Source organism: Paramormyrops kingsleyae, chromosome 13 (assembly GCF_048594095.1).
Source record: "Paramormyrops kingsleyae isolate MSU_618 chromosome 13, PKINGS_0.4, whole genome shotgun sequence".
Classification (NCBI taxonomy): Eukaryota; Metazoa; Chordata; class Actinopteri; order Osteoglossiformes; family Mormyridae; genus Paramormyrops; species Paramormyrops kingsleyae.
Genome location: NC_132809.1, coordinates 10,961,670 through 10,984,191, shown reverse-complemented (window position 1 = coordinate 10,984,191; position 22,522 = coordinate 10,961,670). Strand labels below are relative to the sequence as shown.

At 42.4% G+C, this 22,522-nt stretch overlaps 1 protein-coding gene across 2 annotated transcripts in view; it reads left to right on the top strand.

Annotated features, from left to right (window-relative positions):
• Positions 1-22,522, top strand: part of LOC111859503 (tumor protein p53-inducible protein 11-like) — a 45,478-nt gene that overhangs the window by 4,279 nt on the left and 18,677 nt on the right. The window contains exon 2 of one of the 2 annotated variants that reach the window (XM_023842241.2): positions 5,644-5,769. The exons of the other annotated variant lie outside the window; for it this stretch is intronic. The gene's annotated coding sequence lies outside the window, so the exon portion shown is untranslated. The remainder of the gene's footprint in view (positions 1-5,643; positions 5,770-22,522) is intronic. 2 annotated transcript variants of the gene reach the window in all.

Sequence of the window (22,522 nt, the reverse complement as noted above, 5' to 3'; positions counted from 1 at the left end):
ACACACACACTCCAGGGGGCTAATCGTTCTTGCTGGTTCCCTGAACCTTGAGAATCCAGTTTTGTATGGGGCTGAAGGATGCAGCTTGACAGTTTTATTCTGTAATGTTTGTCAGTTTTTGTAGTGGCTACTGTGTGTAGTAGTACTTGAAAATAAGCTCAAAAAGTCACTCACTGTAACAAAGTTTTGATACTGTAAAGTGCAAGATGGTAAGTTCAGTTGGACTCGATCACAAAGAAACAGCTACTTGCCTCAGATGGTAGATGCTTACAGATTAATAGTAACATTAATTGTACTTTGGGGGGATCCAGCACACGATAGAATGTAAAACTAAATTTGGAGTAGAGCAGACTATTAGACCATAAACATCTAAATTATGAAAAGCGAGCATCATCTGCAGGTAGGATGGTCTCACTGACCTTAGCAGCTGTGTCCTCACAGCCAAATAATCAGCTTTTATAACACTTAGCTATAATAACTTAGCTTTTATGTACACTGGTACCTCTGGTTATTTTATGTCATAAATCTGTAATTTAATAACCAATGACCTTTAAAGTGACAATGTATATGTAGTTAAATTATATACTGGCAAGCAGAGGTGGAAAGTTCAGGTTCAAAAAGTACAAATCCAGACCACGATTTTGTTTCTACAAACCTGTTGTGTACTCTGACTGTGACTCTGTTCATCTGGTTGGTAGAAACAAAATCTTGGTCAGGATTTGTACTTTCTGGACCTGAACTTTCCACCAAACTATAATGCTCCATCTTTATATTACATTTTTGGCGTACTGTTAAATATACAACATTTAAATAGTGTCCAGTACACAAACAGGGCTCTAATGATAGTCAGATTTTATCTTAGATGGGTGACTTAGCTATGAGGAATGCATGTTTGCCAAGCTCAGGGGTTGAAAATATTATAATTATGGGATGTTTTTTGTATATATTTCTCCAAACGTTTTCCACCCTGTTAGGGACATGTACATGGTAATCACAGAGTTTAAATAATGTACAAGTCAAACAATACTGAACTTTTCTGGGATACAATGTGTCCCTTTTGCTATGATAAAAGTTTCATTCTTGTAGCATTAACAGTTTTAATTTTATGAAGAGTACAATGTCAGAATAATGGAATCTGTGCATTTTTTGTCCCCATTTTGTTGTCTTGTATGAGGAATTTTATTTTCACAAAACAATATACAAATATACCAAACACTTACTGTTGTGATTAGAATATTTTCTTAAATCATTGCCTAACAGGGTGGAATAGAATATAACAGGGTGGAACCAAGTCGGCCTCTTAACAAGTAGATTCAGATTCACAACAACAATACTACTACTACAACTAATAATAATAATAATAATAATAATAATAATAATAATACCACTGTAGTAACATAAATAATTAAGAAATATACTCATAAAATAATAATAATAATAAATACAAAATAAGTTTCACCAGATTTGTTTCTTTCTCTAAAGTTAGTATACCCTAGTCTATCAAAATAATAAAGAATAAGTTTTGGTTTTTATAATTTTATAGTTTATATTTACTGAGGAAGTTGAATACATTGCATTTGGGACATGTTAAAATGAGCGCATATTCCAGAGAAATGGTGCTTTAAAGAGATGTAAAAAGATAAAAATAGTAATTTATCTTTGTTAGAGCAATAGAAAACACCTAAACACATAATAAAATAGGTTTGTTATAAAGATTTGTCTAATATTTTAAAAGAATAAGAGCCAGTTAAACACGAGGACATGAATATGTGGCCCAAAACAGGAATCACCCAGAAGATACATGTATGAGTATTGATTTGCTCTGAGTTGGTCGATCTCTCTTCTTAGGACATGGTAGTAGGATGCATGAACCCCATCCCAGGAAGCACTAGACTTTCTGTTGCAGGTCATGCCATCATACACACAATATCATGCTAGGGGGAATTTAGAGAGACCAGTTCACCTGAATGCATGTTTTTAAACTGTGGCAGGGAACCTGCTAATAGAGGCAGAACACGCAGACGTGCTTCCGGGAGCTCGGGTGGGAATCAGCCCCCTGTCCGGGGTACATGAGGGAAGAGGATGTCATAGTGAGCCAGCATGCCAACCCCCAACATAAATATTGTAGTTTAATACAACCACTTGTAAAAAGAAACTGCCTCGATGAATTCCCTTTGAAATTTATTACTGTTAGTTACTCTGCCCATTTGTTAAGCCGATCCCAATAAATATTTACTTTGCAAGAAATATGCACTCCAAGATTCAAGATCGTCAGCAACGAATAAATCTACATGCAGCTGTTGTATGTGTTGTGGGAAATCCTTCACACACTGTGGAGGGTTAGCTTTCAGGTTTTACTCTAAATCTGCTTACATAAACAGTCAACTGTGACGCATGTGTATTTGCACAGTCTTTAGTAATTGAAATGAAACGAAAAAGACTAGTAGTCCATAGTATTAGTTCAAAGGAGTCTAATATTTTTTGTTCGTTGTTAGAGTTCAAAACCTTGTCTATGACTTCATTTACTGTTTACACATTTTTTGTGCATGTGTGTATATACACTTATACACTAATACACACCTCTTTGTCATGGTATTGTTTCAGCATCCGCCATTGTTCTGTAATTTTGTTGAGTAATTCCTGTTTTTGTAGCCATTAGCTGTTATTGAGTGTAAGTCTGAATCTGTGTCATGTTGTTTTACAGGGATAAGCTCCATTGTCTCCAGTGTTGTTGTTGTTTTATTGCAGTGCTCGTGTGTCACTTTGTGTGCCGTGGTCCATGGTCAGCAATGTACTGATAACTCCTCTGGGGAATCCCAGCCGGCACCACATTGGACAGACTGTTTCCCTTTGATCTCATTGGACGTCTTTGGATTGGCTTTGCTTTGTCCAGAAATTAATTAAAATGAAATTAAATAAGTAATAAGTTTTGTTTCATGTATAATGGAAACTTTGTTTTGGGCAAATCATTTCTGTTAAGTGTTCTGAAAAATGATCTCGTGAGCTGGCCTTGAGAAAAGGAGGACAGAAGAAAAATGGAAATGGGTTGAAAGTGTCTCGAATTTGTTTGATCTTTCACTCATTGTTGATCTCTGTCTTCATTTCTGAATGGTGGTGAATTGAGAGCGTGACGCTGTGGCTCGTTGGGGAGCACTGCTGCCTCATACAGCCAGGGTTCTAAGGTTCTGGGGTTTTGAGTCCTGAAGGGTTGCACGTTCTCCCATAGTGGAGTGGGTTTCTACAAGATGATCACACGTCCTAAAACCTAGTTAAGCCCCTTTCAGGCACGTACTGCCAACCTGAACTTTCTAGACGTTACACAGAGGGGCTGTGTGTGTGAATGCAAATGTCCAAAACAGTTGTACCGTACGTTACGTGGACTTTACCTTGCTAGCTCCCTAGTACAAAGTAATCCAGGAACATTTCCAATTGACTCATCTGTGAATGGAGCAGGGAGAATTTGCTGTGAGTGAGAAGGCGTGTTGATGACATTTCTAGCATGCGACTGGCGCAAAAACTGAAGAATAGGGACATCCAAGGGTGACTAAGGGCCATTTACATGAAGAAGACCCCAACAAACAGCTCGTCTACACAACCCGGAGTATTTCTAGTATGTGTGAACATGTCTGACATGGAGAGTCTCCAGTTGTGTACCACATGTGTGAGAGAACGACTCCAGAAAATCCCTAGGCCTGGACTTGATTCTCGGGACAATGTCATTGGTGTCCCTAAATTGCCCATAGTGAGTTGGTGTGGTTTCATGTGATGGACTGGTATTCTATACCCTTTCATTGTGGTCCAGATCAGGCCCCTCCATAATCCTGTCCAACATATGTGGTTGGCAGATGGGTAGATGGATAACTCTTATATCTGCTAGGTTAACTCCATTGTGGCCGTCATCACTGAGTTATTTCAGTTGATGACATGGGACAACCAAAGCTCAGATTAAATGATCAGTATCGCAGTAATGCACGCATCCAGTTCTCATAAGAATGGGCTGTTGAGTTTTATTCTCCATTGCCAGTTTTTTCTCACTCAAATACAATAATATACCCCCTTCTGGGGGCATTAACAACAACTAAACATGGGGCCTATGGCTTACAAGTGCTCCATCTGTGTTGATGGTTCTCTGAGTCACAGCAGTTTAAATGTTTCACTAAGCTAATAGCGCTTGCTCACTCATTCCCCATCGCGGCCTGTGGTTTTGCTGTAGGAAATAAATGTCCCCATAATGCATTTCTATTCCTCAGGAAGCAGCACACCCATGCTTCTTCTGCATTACACAAACTGCCCTTGATGTCTTGGTTCAGAAGCCTGCTGCAGTACCCATAAGCGCTAAAGACCTTTAAGGCAAAATCTCAGTGTGGACCCTCCCCCACCCACTTATACACTACCTTGTTTTCTCTTGCAGTTTTTTCTGAGACTTCCAATTAAGTCAGTATTTTCTTGTCTGTTTTTACTAGAGAATTTTTGTTGTATTAAATATATCTCTTGGGGAAAGGGTTGCAAAGGGGCTGAAAATTTCCGGAAACTTTCCAGAAACTTTCCATCTGAAGTTAAGTTGTGGAATTTAGAAAATATTGAATTTTGTGGAACTCCGTGTGAGCTGTCCGATACAGCAAAGAAAGCAAACTCTTTGAATAATACAACATAGAATATGAATTATTTTGTTTGGGGTTATTTTACACACTCACAATTTCCAAAGCACTTAGTTACACAATGATATCACTAATAGTGCAGTCAAGGTGTTTTTTCCAACTGCATTTAAGTTCCCTGTTACAAGCCAATCTGCAACTTTTCAAAATTCCAGTTTATTCCCATTGATCCCCATATGTTCCCATTAATTCTCATGGAAAGTTTCTAACTTTGAAAATTCCCAGAATTTTGCAAGCCTAGTTTGGGTCGGTGCTTCATTTCTGAAGACCACCTGTGTTTACAGAAACATCAGCTCTTTTTTTTTTCCTCTGCTGATGAATTTCACTGGAAATATATTGTTCATGTCAAGTGTTGGGCAGTAATGATATAAAGTCAGACCAAGCTAACGGAGACCGATTGGTGGCCAGAGGCTGAGCCACGCTGTCACTAGCAGTGAGCGATCTTCAGCAGTTGCCGAGGTGAAAGCCACTGCTTATCCATCAACTGTAGCCTTGTCACAGTGACGGATGTAGTAAAGTGGCTGTTTGTGCATCTACAGCCTGGTGCATACCGAACACTGTGCAGCCTTTGTAGAAACAGGCTAATGACAAGTAGGATATGATGTAAGATGAGCTTTTTGGAAAATGAGGGGATTGAATAGTGGGTTAATGGAATAACTGTGGAGGAAGGGAATAGTTCATGGCCCACTGCTTCATTCAGCAGGGTTTTTTTCCAGTGGTTTCCCAGCCCTGAAGCACTGTTTCCTGATCTTCTGGTCCCCCCGTCCGGCCCTTATGACCTCCCCGGTGATACATTGCTGTTATGTCCGGCCTACTAGTCCCACCCATTGCCTGCTGGGAGGGAGGGATTGGCTGTGAGGCACAGTCAGACGGGAGCACCCTGCACACCGCCGAAATTCCAGCCAGTATCTGTTCTAGGTCAGTGACTGGTGCCAGTCTCTGATCTCCTGGAGTCCTGACCCTCTCCTCCTCTTCTCCTCCGTCCCAGTGGGCCTGCAGCCAGCTGTTCCGTCGGACACGTGCCTGCAAAAATCTACGAACCAAGAGGAGACTACCTGGGCCTTAAACTTGAATGAGAAGACCAGCCTTTGGGTTCGGTAATATTCTTCCCTGAGTATGTATTGCCGGGACTTTTTCCACTACTTTTTCAGTTACCGGTCTTTATTTGGACTTGCAGTGTTCTAGATGAGATTAGAGAACGCGGAACGCATGTGAAGTTAATGTTTCCCAGATTCCTCTCTGTACTGACTAGAAATGATGTACTTGCTGAGATGGCATGCAAGCGATCTTACAGAGACGGGGGACTGTTGCCGTCTTTGTGCAGTTTCAGACTCACGCTCACAGTAGCACATTGTTTCATGCCTTTATAGACATGGTATCGCATATCTTGCGGTAGCTGGGACAAATCCCCTTTTCACGCTTGTTTCCTGGAGGTCCGCAGCTGTTGACGTCAAACAGAGCAGTTTCTCGCAGTGCGCAAAAGCGGCGCTTGTTTTCTACGGTGATATGTTTGGTGTCCCCCTACCCGAACCGTGCCTTGCCGCCTGGCATCACCGAGAACTGCAGTGCTGAAAAGGCCTTCGCTGGAACTCTGATTTGTGACATGCTGATGGCAGTTAGCCTGGCTCAGTGGCTTTGGTAGAACCGTGTCCCTCAGGTGCCAGCTGTGGAGATTCCGCTGCTCCTGCAAGTGCAAACTCAGTGTCCCCAAGGAAGCACTCGGTGTTGGACACTCTGCCATAGTCCTGCGGTGAGATCTGCGCCTGTCTTGGGAGTCAAGGGCCCAGTTATTTTCATCAAACAGGAAGTTGGCTGTGTCACTGTGAATTCCATGGCGGTACCTTGATCTTCCAGGCTGTGCTGCTGAGTCGTCAGTAAGAACTATGACTGGCTGTTCATTTTATCTGCCTCAGTTACACAAAAGCATGGCTCCCATGAAGTCAGCATTGTCCTCCTGCCTTATTTCCAACCCCATGAAAACATATTCAAGTAGAATTCCTGTTTTATTGCGGCTTAATTAGAAGGTGCTGGGTTAATTCGATGCTCTAAAGAGGGATTAAACTGTTTGAATCGCTGCGCTTCTTATCTAACTGGCTTTGTGTTTTGGCGTTTCATGCATTAGATGATGTCTGCGGTTGGTTATCTGTTGCTTTTAATGTAAAATGTTGAACTCGTTTTAATTTTAGTGCAATTTTTGAGGACACGTTTTGGTTTTGCTCTGCTGGAATCGTGGTTAAAAAAAATTTCCCCTCCCCTCTACGGCAGTTATATTAATGACTGTATGAGTATTTTTCATGTCTCACAGAACTTTGTGCTTTTGGTTTTCCTCACGATGATGATCACGCACTTGAAGCGCATGTGGAGGTCAGGCATTTCTAGGATGTAGCGGCTTAATGCTAAGCATCGTTGAAGGCATTGCAGAGGGGTTCCCATGCGTGTCTGGTCAGGTAACTGAGGGCTGATGGAAGATCTAGTGCTGGCGTTTGTCTTCCATTGACAGCCTTTTGGGACAGTGGTTGCAGGGTAGCTAATCTAGTCTGCTTGAACCTAGCCAGTCTAGTCTGATTGTGTGGCTCTGTGTTAGGATGCTGTGTCTGTAATCGGAAGGTTGCCAGTTCAAACCCCAGAGTGACTGTGGCATCGGCTTTTTCAGCAAGGGTCCTAACTCTCAGTTGTCCCTGGGACTGTCTGATCTTAGCTTCCCAAAAATGCATGTTGCTTTGGAGAGTAATAAAAATAAAATGGAGAGTAATAAATATAAAATGGAGAGTAATAAATATAAAAAGGAGAGTAATAAATGAAAAATGTAAAATGATTGGCATCAATGCTGAAGACTGTACCCTCTCTTCTGAATGCGATGGTATCTCTGTTGGTGTGATTTTATTGGTGCTACTCAAAGTTATGTCTGTGGGGTTTAACCTAATTGGTGTTGGAATCTTCATGCCCTAATGCGGACTGGGGCAGATCATCCCACAGAACATACCCATAATACCACTGGGTTCCAAAATATCTGTCCTGAATTTCTAAGAATGGGTTTATGCTAATGTGTTTGCAGTACCAGAATTTGCGATGGGTAGGCCATCTTGGGAAAGACTTAAAATAGAAATTGAAATTGCCCCGTTTGCAGGTGCGTACCTTTGAGGCACTGCCATTCGGTCCAGGGTCTGCATTGTCTTCTGCCCAATGTTTCCTGGAATAGGCAGTTTGGAAAATGTATGTACTCATCCGCTGTTACTTCAGTAATTTTGTAATACCTAAGGCAACTTTTCCTTCCTAATATTTTCTCGGGTCATTTTCATGCAACTGAATTGTTCACTCTGCATAGAATTCCACCGAATCTCCGCCGTGATCTTTAGGGAGAAATCAAATTATTTTCTTAATAGACACTAGGAGTGAAATGAACAGCTATTTTGTTCTTGGCTACACAAGATCTCAGTATATTTTTGCACGGCATGGAGCCGAGTATTTAAAAGAGAGAGAGGCTGTTTTTGAGAAATACGTACCATTGGTCGGTTTGTCTGCACTTGACCACCTGAATGTCCTCTGCTGTGTCTAGTGAAATTTCATTTACACATCTCTCCTGATCCTTATACTCATCATCACGATTCTCCTCTTCCTCCTCCTCATGTTCCTCCTCCTCCATCCTCCACTGGTATTGCCTTCATCCAAGACTTCACCTTGTGCATTTCTTTCCATGGCAATCAATATAGTCACCTTTAGCAAAGCAAGGCTCATTCTTATTTATGGTATTGATGGTATTAAATGAAAGAATACCAAGGCCAGGCAGAACATTTTTTTGGATTTTAGCCTGTTTTTGAATGTGCATTCATTTTGCATCAGTTATTGCTCTTAAGAAATACAGACTTTGAGTGTTTTAACTAGTTCACTGACAGTTTCTGAATCCCTGAAACAAGTTACACTGACAAGATGAAAGCTTTATGTGACGCTGACACTGGCATGTGTCTGCATCTCGTCATGGTAGATGTTGTTCAGCCGCTACTGCCAGGCTGGTGTGAAGGATGAAGATGTGGGAAGGTTTGGTTATTATCATCTGAAGAGCTGGATGGAAGAGGCATTTGGCTTTCCCTGCCTCTTCTCTTCTACTGTGACTTTTCCATCACTTCTGTGTATGTAAATGTAACAACAATGATATTCTAAGAGACTTAATACCCTGAGCTCTTCATATGCTAGGAATCTGCTATTTGTGCCTGAAATGTTCATTCCATGCTCCTTTAACCGGTAATTATACTCTCCGAGGTACAATTGCAGTATTTCAAAAGAGACCCAGGTGAGTCATTATATCCCTTCTAAAGGCCAAGAAGTTCATTCAAAATCTACAGAAAAGTTAACTTCTGGATTTTTTTTGCAGGGGGAACTCTGTTCTCTGTAGTAATTTAATAGTAATAGTAACTAAACACTATGAACCTGTATTTGATAAGCAGTCACAGATGATGTATTGCTCTAAATTTGACCTGATACATACAGATTTATGCAGATTCAGGGAACCCAAGCAAGGGTCTTGCTAATTTAAACCAAATATATCGCTAGCGGTAGTTCTGCAGTAGGTGAACTGAAAATTCCTTCGGCTTGAATCTGCAGACACTCTGGAGCAAAAAATAAAATGATTTGGTCTGAAAGTTCTTTTTCAGTTTTGGAATTCCTTCCTGTAGGAGGACTTTAAAGGGGTGCCGGGGGCAATTTTGTGCCTTTTTTCGGGAGAGATTCTGTCTTTTATATAACAGTCCTTTGTTCATTTCTCAGCTAATCCAGTCTGATTGTGGGCATTTTACTGCTAATAAGCAGGATGGGTTCCATCCGTAATTCATTCTGCATTTTTGAGGAGGTGTTTACACATGGGCAATTATGACTCACACCTCGCAGTCAATAAAATATCAACACAGGCAGCTCCTTCTTGCCTTAATCTCTCCCTATTTTTCAAATGATTAAAGGACTTTTATTGGCGTCGGGGCTCGGATTTGATTATCGTGCTATCTCGTCTCCCGAGGAGGCGTAATTCGATGAACTTGGTTCTTTCAACATCCTAAAAATAGGAGGAGAGTGCGAAGAACCATAATTTTCTTATTTCTCCCCGTAGCCTTAACCGATTATTGCATTACCTGCCTTATGGTTTTGTGGTACTGAACCTTACGGTAGTCTTTTTTTAAGCTATGTCTGTAATTGAGGACATTAATCTACATTTGAGGGTGGGGTGGGACTGGAAGGCCGGAACCCTTGAGTTAAGCTATGATGGTGTGGTAGGGGGCTCACAAGTGTGTTCCTTTGTTCCTAGCTGGAACCTACAAATGGTGCGCTGGCGTACTGGCCTCCTGCTTATAATAGTCTTGCTGGGTTTGCGCAGCAATTTCCTCTTAAGATCCTGAGTGTTTCGTAAGAACGTGTCAGGTAAGGGTTTCCGGACTATAAGCTACATGCCCCCCCCAACAACCTGTCTTTCGGGCTGTATCAGATTTTTTTTTCCAGGGTACTGAATCAGTGATGAATGAGTGGCGGCCTGGCCGCGTTTGGGCGTAGCGCCGCACGTGTCTCTGAATGCCGCGAAATGGGTGTTCCCTTGCCTTCCCGTAATTATCCGCGTGGGAGGATAATCAGATCTGAGCCGCAGGATGCCGCAGCCGAGATGGTTAATAATTCAGCCCGTTCTGAGACACAACTGCTTTTGCCACAGCCTCCGGATAGGGGGGGTTGGGTGCATGCTGGGTGGCAGAGCAGTGGCTGTTATGTAAACACTGTGTCTGTCCCAGGCCACCTGAGGAGGGGGAGGGGCTGACACCTCACGCATGGCTGGAAGATTTAGCTGAAAGTTATTGTCCCATTTGTTAATGTCCCAGAGTGCTGTGGGCGCACCGTCAGAAATCTCTGCATGCACTCGGCTGATCGAATGCTTATGACGGGCACGTCGGCCGCATTAACTTTTTATATTTTCATTCGAGATAGAAAGTTCAGATCCAGAAAGTGCAAATCCAGACCAAGGATTTGTTTTCACCAACCAGTTGTGTATAAAGAGTCACTGTCAGAGAGTACCCAACTGGTTGGTTGAAACAAAATCTTGGTCTGGATTTGCACTTTCTGGAGCTGGACTTTCCATCTCTGATTTTCATTGATACTTTTTATATGTAGAATTTTTTTGCTTCCCTGAGCCAGTGCACACGTCAGACGATGTCCCGAAGATCAAAGGGTGAAAACGCTGGTGCCAGTTTAGAAAAGTTTTTTTTAAGTGCTAACATGAAAAGAGGAGTTTTCTCCTGCTGGCAATCGCCCACTTTTAGACTGTGTGAAGACTTGTACAGTCTTCTGAAGGGTGGTGAGACATTTTATTATTATTATTTTTGCCACTCCTGGGTAGCATGTTGTGATCTACTGTTTCTCCTTTTTTGAATATGTGGCCTGGTGTGAAATATTGATGGAATTTTTCAAGAATTTAGCTTGTTCGTCACGTTCTGTGTAGTCCGCTTGCTGTCTGAAAGCCTACTTTTATTCTCTGTCTATGTAGTAGAAGCAGAAGAGGAAATAATGGGTTTGTAATGTCCTGTGGGAAAGGCCAGCCATGATTGGTAGGGCTTCACTTTCTGCTGAACAATGCAGCAAGGACATTTTCGAGGCATTCTGCGAATAGAAGCAGTGTTTGTGTCTGAGTACTTTATGGGTTCCAAGGACACAGCTGGGGTAGTGTCTCCTATACTGTAATTTGGTAAGTGCTGGTCTTCAGGTTGGCCATTTGGCAGTCAGGTGGCCTTAACTTAACGTGTTTTCAACTCAGTGATATGGATTGATTAACTACTGGTGAGACCAAAAAAGTCTCACCAAACTTCCATTAGGGGAAGAACCAGATAACCAGGGTTACATGTTTGTTTGCCAACATGTGCAATGTCACATGGGCAAGTAACTCATGAAGTTGACTTGAGGGTATCCTGTTTGAAACAAGGGACCTGACTTACTGCTTGACAGCTAGGATAAATGAGAACAATATGGCGCAGAGGGTGATTCTTCCGGAGCTAGAAACATTGCAAATGTTCTCTGTTGCCTTTGAAGCTACGTGGAATTATTAGGGTTTTACATTTATGTTGTTTTATTTGGCATATGCTTTTTTTCCAAAGTGGTAAGTGCATTAAACAATAAATGGGTGTCATCAATGGAAGCAGCCAGTAATTTGTAAATGTAGTGACTTTTTTGTGACATTCTGTTTCCTAAATGAGATCTTCCGGCATGTGAATGTGGTAGTATGGATAATTGTGCTGGAAATGGTATGAATTTAATAAAGGAAACCTGAGATTAAAGTGACATTACAGACAAGGGAAAAATAGCTCAAGATAAACATTCAGACAAACCTTAGACAAGTAGAAAAAATTAATTACATAATTAATTTGTAAAGCTAAAATGAATCTGGAGTTTCAGGGGATATAGGTGATTTGCTTCCAGGGTTGGGAAGGTCAGAGTCAGCTAGTACCTGTGAGATATTTACCCATAATTAATGCTTCTCCCCTTTAACGATTGCAGCATTTTTTCTGTAGCTGACAGTCTACTGTTGTTTTTTTTTACATTTCTTTCGTTCTTGCAGTCTATAGATACAATTAATTATAAAACACTTTTACTTTAACAATGTTGACAAGAGCGAGTCAGTCAACCAGCCGAGCATGACTGGTGTTTACTGGTCCAGGTCTGACAGATAATTGCTGTATGCAAAGAGGCGAGTGCAGTGCTAATTGGGGGTGAAGGGGGGGGGGGGGGGGAGTATTATGAGGATCAGGAGGAACGGCCGTGGCTAAGATGTGAGTCTCAGACCCAGGCACACACCTCAAGGGGCGTAACGCCGCCCAGTAAGGACCAGTCCTAAGAACCTGGCTGTTAACTGGACCAACTCCCCGGCTCTCATCTGCATCTACATGGCAGGAGCACCTGCTTTTCTGAGGTGGGGGGTGGTAGAGAGGATGAAGAATGCTTACCTCCAGAACCACTTTCTAGAAACACTGCATGGGTGGAGAGCTTAAGAGCAGAGACAAGCAGCCTGATAAATAGGGGAGATGAAATCTGTTACCAACCAGGGTGACTCCTTTTCGTTTAATCGATATGCACGTGCTATAGAACATTAACATTTATGTTTTCCTAAATTTAATGTCAAACAACAGGCCTGTCACTTTTAACTTAAATGCCAAAAGAAAATGCAAGAAACAAAATACATCTTATCATGGAAACCAATTTTCAGTACACTGTTTGGTCACACTTGAGGGGACACAAGTAACTTAGTAACTCGGTTACCACTCACGTGCAAATCATGAACAAGAATAGTAATTGCATGACTCATGAGACATGAACCGTCGTGACTGATTAATGAACAAACAAGTGATCAGTATGTAACTAACACTTAGTTTCTGATTAATTAATACGTTAAGTAAGAGTGTACTGCTACATTATTTGTGCCCCCTCAAGTAAAGTGTTGCCCACCATATCGTTAGGGCTTGGAAATTTTCTGGATCTGTTTTTAACAAAAACTTTCTCTTTTGGAACGTGGAACTGGATCAGAATTATTTTTCATTAGCAGCACTGTGACTTCACAGCCCCGGAAAAACACGTAATGAGGGGAGAATGTGCAAAGACACAAAGGAGAACTAGCATCTCAAAACTGATCATCGTTTGTGTCTGTGTGTGGGCATGTATATATTACATTGTGAGGACCAAATATTCCCACGTTTTATCTGTTCAGTCCCCATAGGGGGGAAATCAATTTTATAAAAATCTGTGATTGCATTTAAAAAACTAACAATGCCAAAAGTCTGTATATTTTGTTTGGTTGGTTAGTATTAAAGTTAGGGCTGAGTAAGGGTTCTGGTCGTCATAGTTGAATTTATGGTTAGCCTAATAGAAACAAGGGGAGAGTCCCCACAAAGGTATAGATCCCTAATCTGTGTGTGCTGGTTCTGCAGTGGACTGCCACCCAGTCCAGCCTTGTGCCATAGGCTTCATGGAATTGGGGTCCAATCTGTAAGTTTCAGCAAGTATTCTCCCTAAGTATTGTCCCCAATGGTTCTCACCATCTGAACTTGTGGGATTAATATGAAAGGAGATGCTGAAATTCACAGGTCAGTTTATTGGCCTTGAGTATGGGTTTATCAAGCCTGCTTGTTGCCAGAGGATTTTTAATGACCATTGTAGGCTGTCGCTCTGGTTAAACGTCTCCTTCAGGAAGACAGGCACCGGGTCCGTCTTGCAATCAGCTTCCATTTTCCTTGCACAAAAGAACAGCCCCCCCATGCATGTTGCTGACCTTTTACAGGCTATCAGAGCTGTTGTGGAGGAGAGCCGCCGTGATGCAGAGCTAGTGATTTATCGAATGGTGTCACAATAGCAAGACCGCCTCCCAATTGAGAGACCCCACCGTGTGCACTGCCTAGCAACCAGGTGGTACCTCTGTGGATGAACGAGAATGGAGCAGGTTGAGACCGGGGCTGGGGGGCACATGGCCTTTGTTGCCACTTTTGGCCCAGCCTTATTTAATTTTAATTAGAAAATTAAACAAAGGTATTCAAGTGGCCTTTAATCTCTTGTGCTGATGAGCTTGACGTGAATCGACGGCCTCGTAGACAATATCTTGCCTGATGACGTGAATCCTTTATTCTGCTTTGAGCTTATGGTTTGTTTTTGGGTGGGGCCCAGATACAATGTGTATTGGGTGGGAGTGACTGGTCTGAAGTAATAAAATCTAGGTTTATTTAAAGTACAGTAAGTAGAACCTCAGACTGTACCAGTAGCTCACTGTGATCTGAAAGACTGGCCCAAAGACAATCAATGGGTTTAGTTTTAGCTTTTAGTGGTGGCCCAGGTCACCAGTCCACAGCCTCTGAATGAGAGCCCATTTACTATGGTGTGGTGAAATTGTCTTTACCAGACAGATCATTTGCCTTTTTATACTTCCTGTATCTTTTTGTTGATTCAAGGAAATGTGCGTGGAGGTTGGCATGTATTCCGGCGCATTCCTGGGCAGACTCTTAGAATCGCTAATGTCGCTCTTTAGTTGGATGGGAGCTTGTGCAATTGTAAATGGGTGCACTTGGGTTTAAATGGAATTGTAAGTTCAAACTGAAGTTCCTGACCTTGAGAGCCAATCAGAACAATCAAAGAAGACAATTACTGTTCAGGTTATTCACTTAATACTCCAACAGCTACATGAAAAGGTAGCAAACAAAATTACATTTTCCATGTTTCTGTCCCTTTTGATGTGCCACCACCCTTTTGGTTGCCATTCCTTCTCACAGTCTGCACTCGGTCTCTTAAATTTGCTTTCTTAGATGTAATTCCCCCAGGGACCTTAAAAGAAGCCTGCAATTTGTAATTTATTGAATCTGACCCGAGGATTGGCTTGAAAATGTGAATCAATGCTTTTGAAAACGACAGTGGAAGCCCTTAAGGGTGTGTTGGGTTTTAGGGGTCAAAGGTGACAGGAAGGAAGCTCCTGACTGTTGTGTCCTGTGGCTGTTTGAGCTGCTCTCTTCTGGGTTTTTGTTTCCTTCGAAGGTCCTGTATGTTTTGTAAGGCTTCTCATAACATTTATAGTAGAAGCGAAATGAGCTGCGTGGTGGATGTATGCAGGATGAATGTGCTGTAAGCGATGAGTGGGAAAGCGAGCAAATACTAGTACAACTGTGCCAGACAGGACTGTGGTTACACTGGTGTTTGTGGAATATTATTTGCCAGTGGACCTAGCCTCCCTTTTCTTGATTGCATGGCAGTACAGTGAAAATTGACGGAGTTTCTGAGTAGGATTGTGGGGGACCTTCTACAAACAGGCCATTATCCACAAGCTGAAGGATATGAAAGGACCATCCCTGGCTTCATGGGCCAGATGTGAGGGGGGGTCATGGCAGTGGCACTGAGTGTGTCATAGCCCGCCCCCCCCCAGGTTTTCTTTCCGTCTAAACTGGCTGCATCAGTTGCTTTATCAGTTTCTGAGCTGGGCCATGGAAACCACAGAGCAACAGTGGCACTTCCTGACATCTGAAAAGATCATCAGTCCGGTCATCTTGCATTTTGTTGGGGGTGGAGAACTTCTGGCGGATCTTGAAATTCCTCTATACTCTAGAGATGGGGAGAAAGGGAGAGAGTGAGAGCGATGTGCAGGAATGTGCAGATAACAGTCCAGGTAACTACGGCAACAGGTGCCATCACTGTAGTCGTATCTAGTGTGTTTCAGCTGTCCTCCCACATAATCGGCAATGGGTACATCTGCCACTTTGGCTACGACCTGCACTGTTTGTAGAAGGGCTGACATGAACAGCCTGGAAACATGCAACTCTTCCCCGTTCAAAATGATGCCAGAGTCAAGCTCCTCCCCTTTAAGAAGTATGTTGGGGGGGGGCTGTATGTGGGATGAGAAAATGCACATCTGACTTTAAATCTGTCACAAACAGCGATTCTCACAAGGCTTAGCTCAGCTCGTGTGTGACCCCCCCCCCTACAGAAAAGCACAAGAAAGTACTGCTGCTGCTAAACATGGGGGAGGCATGGTAGAGTGGACTGATGCAATACCCAGACAGACCGAAGAAATACAATCGTACCTAACATGTAAGATCTGGTCTCAGATAAACTCTAGTGTATCTTTTAAAGGATCTATACAAACTGTACTGATACTGCCGCATTGCTGAAATTCTGTAGGCTATTATGCACGTTAATTATTCCAGATTTCATACCCCAAGTTTTTGTAGATGGGGGGGGGGGGGGTGGTGTTCAGCCTGTCCTCCGACAGTGATTATCCCTGAGCATTCTGTACGCCTGGCCTTGTTCTCGATATAGACGAATTGCTGTGTTCTTTTTTGGCTCTTGGTAACCCAGACATGGCTTCAGCCCAGAGACCCGTAGCTGAATTTGGTAGCTTAATTTGTTGTTTTAATGAGGATCAAGTAGGGACAAGTAATCTCTGAAAATGAACAACCTTCCCCAATTAACCCGTCATTCACTACTCTCTGTCACATGGTTCTGTTGCTGTTGCTCTTTGCTTTTGTTTACATAGAAAGCGGAGAAAAAAGCTTCTGAATTGAATAGACACTGATAATTTTGATTTAGGCTGCAGCCATTGACTTGAGCTGAGCTGTAAAGCAATTGTACGGTTATTACACAGGTCTGTCAAAGAAATAAGTTGTGTACCTGTAGTCGAAAGGTTTATTATCATGTTTACATGAATTCTGCTCTGCATTACTGTAGGCTTGTTTTGTTGGGGGGTGGGGCAAGGCTTTGCTTCAGCATTTCTGTGTCCAGGATGGAAAAGCGGAGTTTTCTGACTGCTCCGGTCTTTACTGCCTGCCCTTGTTGGGGGGGGCAGCCTTCTGCTGTGTCCCACTGGCTGTCCTTGGGAGGGGGCCACCGATGACTCACTTGGGTGAGTGAGGGCGCTGCTCCTGCTCTGGTCTTCCTGAGGGGGGCTAGCATTAAAAAAATAATAATATTATTATTGTTATTATTTTATTATTATATCATTTAATTAGGAGAAAGTTAACCAGGAGAGATTTACAAGTTTACAGCCATTCTTAAACTGGGGACCCCTAGATATTCCAGAGCCAATGACCCCCCCCCCCCCCCCAACCACTAATTACATAATAACCAAAACACTAAGGACTGGGTGGCTTTATTTTTTCTATGGATGGGGGCAATAAACTGGTTGATAATGACAATGACAATTTACAATCAGTCTCTCAGCCCTGCCATAAACCATAAGAGAAGATGCTACCTTTTGACAGGATAAATAGCTGGACAGATCTGGACCATAGTGAAAGGAGCCCCTACAATCCACAGCTCTGGCTGGCTGCATTACCTCATTGTTAGTGCACACAATGGGTAAGGAAATCCGATTTGTTCGTGCTCTGGCTATGACATCATGCCTGCCCATGTGCAGGACAGTCCTTTGGATATGACTGACGTAATGGGCTGGGGGTGGGGGGGGGTCTGTAGTATCCATATTTAGGGTCTCATCTCTACTGTGACTGGGTGCTCAGGTGTTCTGTTCCACACGAGAGAGATTGAGTGCTCAGATGCCCATGTACACAGTGGAGAAATTTGACCGTATACATACCCATTTGGGAGGGAATGTCCAGCTGGCACACGTCTTCATCCAGGAGAGACTGACCCCTGAGATTAAAGGCTCTTCAGTAACGTTAACATTTACATGTAGGCATTTAGCGGATGGTGGTGTCCAACATAAAGGGAGGCTGATAATGTACATCACAGGCATACAGCTGTCAAGGGACCAGCTCAGGTACCAGAGCTGCTAAGCTGAGCTTCGAATGAATGATTAGCAGCAGGAGCAAAGCAGAAGACCAAGAGCTGACAATGCATTAGAAAACACTTTGGGTACCTAACAGCAAATGTTATTCAGATCAAAACACCCTGACGATGAGGTTCCTACAAGACAAGTACAATATACAAGAAGATCCAGTCTTGCCAAGAAAATATAACCAAGGGATGATCAGTGAAGATGGAGCAGGTCAATGGCTGGATGAACTGCATGTATGTGGATCTGTCGTCTGCTCACTCGGGCCCAGGTGGGCCATCGTGGTGACTGGGTGGGTTTGAATCACCTCTCCGTTGGGTTGCCAAAGGTAAGGGAGAGCGCATCCGGAGCCACAGCTGCGCAGCAAGGGCTCGTTTGCGCAGTTTGGCCTGCTTTAATTGCCTGTCAGTCAGACTAAGCTGAAGTGACAGACCCTGAAATTGTGTACGAGAGTCATGTGCTGGCAGACTGTGCCAGGCCTGTCACAGCTGGGTGGCACGCCGTGGGGCGGAGCTTGACTCATCAGGACCCACGTTCCGTACAAAAAGGCATGAGAACTTGAGTGCCACGTGTCTGTGCCCTTTGATCAGGCTTGCGTAGCGCACCTGCACTGTGAGCGAATTGCAGATGAGTGAGACTGAATATTAGCTTTTCAGCCTCATCAACGCTGCTATACTTTTGCAAAACGCTTTTCACATGCACTCTAATGTGAGGACGATTAGCTTCAACTCCTTGGCAACTTTTGCCGCGTCTGAGCTGGTGTGTGGGAGCGTGCGTTGCCATGGGGAACGGGAAAGATGGGTGGATGCGAGGTCTGATAGGTTCACATCCACTCCTAACAGGTATGGCCCAAGAATCTCTCACCGTAACCCTATGACTCATGTCAACCGCACCCAATAGCAGCATTTTCCTGAGGAGCGGGACGATGTTCATGGTCGCAGGGTATTATTGTAAAGTCCAGAAATGTGCTCAACTAATCTGAGCCAGTCGGAAGAAACATCCAGGTCTGGTTTATTCCACAAGGCACCTTAATTTATGATATTTGGCCTTGTTGTCTGGGGGAGGTTGTTCCCTATTGGAGTTTTGGGTTACGGCCTTCATTAAACTTCCTGCAATCAAGTAAATGTTTGGCTACGTTTTCCTCTATCTGGCCCACCTTCAACAGCTTCTGCTTTGAAGTGGAATGAGTCTTGTCAGGAAGACACAGCAGTTTGTGTTAATGAGCCCTGCTGCAGTATTTTAATGTAAATTAGCTATAAATCTGGGACAACAGCTTTTCATGGAAGGGGCTGTTACCTCTCCGATTATTTGTTGTTGCTGAAGGCAGCATCAGCACAAAAAGGAGAATCACTTTGCTGAGGAAACTTACAAATGAGATGGTAGGACTACTGCCACCTACTGGAAAACCTTAAATACAAAGACACAAACCTTTTAATTCTGCATTATATTGGAATATTTGATTAGGCCCCTTGATTTTTATCTGGGACATTGTGCAGCTCTATTACTGCTTGCGAGCTGCATGTCACTGGTCAGACAGAGCATGGGAAGCTGGGATTGCTGGTGACATCCCTGAGGTATCCCAGCTATTCCCATAATCGTCTTAGCCCGAGCATTGATTCAGCTGATTATTTTGTTAGCCGGAGACCAACTGAATACACCCCCGTCGGTGGCAGCGAACAGGCAGACTCCGTCGGGTTGGAACATCTCTGCAATCAGATGCACTTTGGAGTGGAGACGTGATTTTTAAAGGCATGTGGCCAAGGTCTGCATTTATTCCAGTCTGACCAGCCTGTGCATACAACAGAAGCCATGAACACTGGCTGTTTATACTCAAAAGAGACTGAGGAGGAGGGCTCTCCATTGTTTAAGATGCCTCTAAATTAAGAACATGGGCAGAGAGCAGGAACGCCGACATTCCAGGATGAACACAACTTAGTCCATCTGTATCACGGAATTATCTGCAGTGTTGATCACACTACATTGCTCAGAACTAATTAACTATGTAAAGTCAGTGCCATATGTTGAGGTTTATTTGCTAGATGTTTGTTTATGACACAAGACTCATCCTGACAAAGCACAACTGCATAGGTTTTTGGAGATTTGGAACCTAATATGACATCCTAACATTTTACTTTATTTAAATGTTATATACTATGGTCTGTTCTGAAGTAACACCTTTCTAAGGTGTGTAATAGCTTTCATCAGCAGGGAAGATCTTGGCTCTGTCCCTGGGCCAGTACTAATATTACAAGTAGTACTCTGTGTGAGGAATTCTATGGGTTCTCTAGGTGATTGTGTCCATCCGCAGTCCAAAAACACTGAATCAGTGGCTGTAATTTGCCCTTAGTGTGTGATTGTGTGCATGAGTGTGTGCTTTGTGACGGACTGGTATTCGCTCCTAGGCGTTTTCCTGCTTTGTGCCCTGTGCTTCCTGGTTTAGGCTCTAGGTTCATTGTAGCGCCCTACTGCAGTGTTTCCCAATCCGCTTCTCAGGAACCACCAGACAGTCCTCATTTTTGCTCCCTCCAAAAAGAAATGTGGACTGTCTGGGAGGGAGCGAAAACGTGGACTGTCTGTGGGTCCTTGAGGACTGGGTTGGGAAACAGCCCTACTGGTTAAGTCTTCATAGATGGAAGGATGAATGTAGGTCCTGGTATCTGCCTGGGGGCCCTTCCTCTTCTAGGTAGGGTTCACAACGCCCATTAAAGGGGCTTCATGGAACATTAAACCAGCCCTATTGCATTCTCTCATTTATTGGCCAGCTGAGGTAAGACTTAAACGGGGCTTCTAGCACCTTGGTTAATAGCATTCAGAATGTAGATGCAGACCCTCGTTCTGATGTGTGCTGCGCTCCCTTTGCTTTAGTCCAAAGATTAAATAAGTGTTTCTGTGTAAAAGCTGAAGTTTGTGTATGAACATTACCCTGCCTTTGCATTGTAAATCCTGCAGGGAAAGAATCAGTGTAGGAATTCTCTTTGAAACATGAAAATAATGTGAGATTACAAGAGTAACTCTGGGATCTCTCTGGTTCATTTACATTTTTAAGCAAGCAGACTGATGAACTGAACCACTCATTTAAGTACGAAATCCAAACCATATGCTTGGAATGGTTTTTCTAGTCTGCTTATGAAAGTAGCAATCCTTAAAATAGAAACATCATCTTCCATAGACTATATATATATATATATATATATATATATATATATATATATATATATGTATATATGTATGTATATGTATATATGTATGTATATGTATATATGTATGTATATGTATATATGTATGTATATGTATATATGTATGTATATGTATATATGTATGTATATGTATGTATATGTATATATGTATGTATATGTATATATATATGTATATGTATATATATATGTATATGTATATATATGTATATGTATATATGTATGTATATACATTCAAGGATGAGAAAAACACAACTTCATTTGAAGTTGCTAGGCAACTGCCTCAGCATCATTGGCAGGCAGCGAACATTAAGGTTCATTCTTAAGACAAAGCACTTAACCACTGTTGTCAGAATGAGGACAGTGCTGATACATCCTGATGCATTTAATATGTTGCCTAATTTGATCCACTGTAAGGTCCTATAATGCAAAATTATTACACTTTCCAGGACAAGATTTGTCTGCTGTGGTTTTAACATCTTTATCAGTCATGTAAGAAATCCTTGAGTCAGATGGTGGTGGTTTTTATGCTCTAAATTAGTGTTATTTTTCCCTTGCATGATAATGCAACCATGCCAGAAACTGGTAATGAACAAAAAAGTCTGCGATATGTGGTAAGATTCTGCTTTGTCTGTTTATGATAGGAGCAAGTTCCCTTCCCTTGTTAAAGTGCTGTATTCCATTGGGAAATTGCTTTATTTTAGCTGGAAAATGTAGAAGTCATCTGGAAAGGTCAATGTCTTATGTCACAACACCAGGGGAAGCAGCAAAATGCACCTTTTCATCTCAAATATGTTGCACGTCACGGCTTCCTTTTTGCAGCTGAATTTCAAATAACTGTGTGGTTTTCCTGGCATTAGGGTTGAAGCACAACATGCCTGTTTGTTTCAGCTGCACCTGCAAGCACTTCACAATAAGGATGTTGGTTAAAATGGATCAGTAATAGTAATCATTTATCTGAATCTCTTTATGACTTATCTAGTCCAAGTGGAGAGTTTGGTGTGTCTCAACTATTCAAAAAATTATTGCAACTCTAAAGGTTGCACAGAATTATCTGGGTGGTTAAATGTCTTCTCTTTTGTTTTTTTTTTTACTTTTATAGATAGAGGAATCGGTCATTGGCGCTCATTACTGGGTTGGTACTAATCTGTGACCCATAATGCACTGCTTCTACATTCTGCTGATAATAGGATCTTTGTTGCAGGGTCACAAGATGAAAAAAATGGAGAACCGCTCAAACTGGGCGCCAGCTCAGCCTAATCCAGCTGTGTAGGATGCATGAGGAAAGTGAAAATAATGAGAATATAAAATTATCAGTATGAGAATATGAAAATATTGACAAAATACTATTTCAAACAGAAAATGTTCTTTGTTGTTTAAAATGCTTGCCAAAAACTTTC